Source organism: Vanacampus margaritifer, chromosome 1 (genome assembly GCF_051991255.1).
Source record: "Vanacampus margaritifer isolate UIUO_Vmar chromosome 1, RoL_Vmar_1.0, whole genome shotgun sequence".
Taxonomy (NCBI): domain Eukaryota; kingdom Metazoa; phylum Chordata; class Actinopteri; order Syngnathiformes; family Syngnathidae; genus Vanacampus; species Vanacampus margaritifer.
This window is the reverse complement of record NC_135432.1, coordinates 48687232-48689588: the sequence shown is the minus strand read 5'-3', so window position 1 is coordinate 48689588 and position 2357 is coordinate 48687232. Positions and strand designations below refer to the sequence as shown.

Sequence of the window (2357 nt, the reverse complement as noted above, 5' to 3'; positions counted from 1 at the left end):
AAACTGAAATGACATTGATGTGTAATGACTTACCTGATATAAGGTCGCATTTTTGTGCATAACAATACTGTGAAATGCAAAGTCATACCTGATCCTTGAGCACCATGTTACAACTTTAGGACAGACTGAAACTGGTATGTTTATAAAACAATGCTTCTTATGTGAACAGGTTATCTAGGTCAAGCACATCTTTGTAATGGATAATTTAGACATGAAACCAGATGCAAAAGAGTCAGTGAACATTGAACATTTTATTCTTTAAAACATGACTACCTCTCATCTTAAAGATGAGCAGTTTTCTAATAGCTCATTACTGGAATACCTTCAGATTTCAGAATTTCTGAAACAGGTTCAATGTAGGAAGTGTCCGAAGTACTGTGAGAATCTGGAACATATTCCTCTGCTGATGAATCCTCACTTGAACTGGATACATCAGCAACCTAATTTTTTAAACAAAAACAATTATTACATACATACAGACATACATATACATATTGTCGCTGTCCTGTGAAAAACACTTCCACCATATTTTCCAGACTATAAAGCGCACCGTGATACAAGCCGTGCCGCCAAGAAGGATCGCTACCGGAGAGCAGCCCGCGACCTAAAAATGGAAACGTGTTTTTCACAGGACAGCAATGATATCCATATATACAGTAGACGCACACATACATGTGCATATATACAGCGGCTCTAAAATTGACACCTGCCGGATGCGGGTTAAAGTTCCTTTTGGCGGGTGGTCATAAATATTTACTAGCTTTACTTCGCTGTTACTTAGTGATGTTACACTCGAAGTAGAAGCTTGAGACAAGTGTCGAGCGCTCGCGGCAGAAGTAGCTCCCGCCATTGATGGGCTAATGTGCTAAAGTTCATTTACCAAAGATAGGTGGTCTTCATCATCAAGCAGTTTTGCATTTTTTTTTTTTTTTGCAATCAACGGGATATGTGCCAGATGCTGGAGCAAACTAGAAAAGCATTTAGAACCTAAAGTTTGTGCATATACTAAAGATTTTTATAAATCTAGTCACCACATTTATTCGAAAGATGAGATGAAGCATTTAACAAGAGGGATAGTTAATATGCTTAATCTATGGCATTGCCCCTAAAACGGGTCTTGTGTGATACAGTCCTTCAGTTACAGTAGACGTTTTCTATTTTACTGAGTCAGACAGTCGTTAAGATTGAGACAATTGCTCAACATTTAGCTGCTTGCAACTAAAGACAGCGGTATAAACATGGGTCATAATTTATCCTCTTGACTAAATTATATTCATTCAATGAAAATGCCTGCACTATTAATCCTGGTTGCGTGAAACAAAGATCCATTGCAGATACAAATAACACACAAGATAAAATACCCATCATGCCAGTCCATTCTAGTGCAGCGAAAGGTCCAAAACATAAAGCACATTTATCCAAGCTTGATACAAGTGAATAAACTACCTGATGTATACACTTCTGTTTAAAAAAAATAAAAAATAAAAAATTATAGCGAGTTCACCTCTAAAATCCACCATAAATAAATTAATGGGAAAAAAAGATCACTACAGTGCATAATCTAAATCACCAAACTGCCAACAAATCTTCAATTTGAGATATTTTTAATGTTGACTTGTAGAAATTTTAGTCCCATACAAGCGTATTGTTGGATACAGTATTTTTAACGTCTTGGCAATACACATTGCATAAACAATTGTTGTGATTATATTTGTTAGTTATATAGTTTAGCCCTAGCATCTACTCTACACTCTTCACTCCTAACGTCTTGCTTCTGAAAACTGATTTCAACATCAATATTCAAAAAGAAATCTCGTCACCTGGTCAACTTTGTCTGTGACAGCTACGTCTTCAGCTATGTCTTCAGGTTGTGCGTCAGTTCAAACCTGGTACACATGAAGAAAAAAATACATATAAAATTCAATTCTTAGTAATACACAAGACTGTACCTGTGCATGTACACAGTTACAGTACATACAGAACAATGAATAGGTTAAAGTATTGTGAATGCAAACTCATTTTATTTGCCATTACAAAAATAAATAAATAAATCCTTCTGCACTACAGGTTTGTGTAAATTGGTGACGTCTATTTTTCACAATGAAACAAAAACAAGAAAATACACAGTCCTCAGAGAATCCATACCTGACCAGAGTATGAATTGTGAGGACTGTATGTGTAACTCCAAGCCCTGAAAACTTATTTTACACTCACAGTGTATAAATACACTGTCCTCAGAGTGTCAGTTATTCACAACTACGACATTGTGAGGACTATGTATCTGCGAGGGCTGCTCAGTATTGACAAAACATGCGACATGGGTGTTTTATACAGTGATGGAGATTATTTAAGCATTT

The 2357-nt window shown here is 36.1% G+C and overlaps 1 protein-coding gene across 4 annotated transcripts in view; it reads right to left on the bottom strand.

Moving 5' to 3' along the window:
* Positions 1-231: 231 nt before the first annotated feature.
* LOC144054040 (N-lysine methyltransferase KMT5A-A-like) overlaps positions 232-2357 on the bottom strand; it is a 9325-nt gene continuing 7199 nt past the window's right edge. For 3 of the 4 annotated variants that reach the window (XR_013294613.1, XR_013294588.1, XR_013294609.1), the window contains 2 exons: positions 1821-1886; positions 232-440 (listed from right to left, as the gene is read on the bottom strand). The gene's annotated coding sequence lies outside the window, so the exon portion shown is untranslated. Of the gene's footprint in view, positions 1887-2357 lie in introns of all 4 variants that reach the window. The other variant, XM_077569165.1, reaches the window with a different exon arrangement.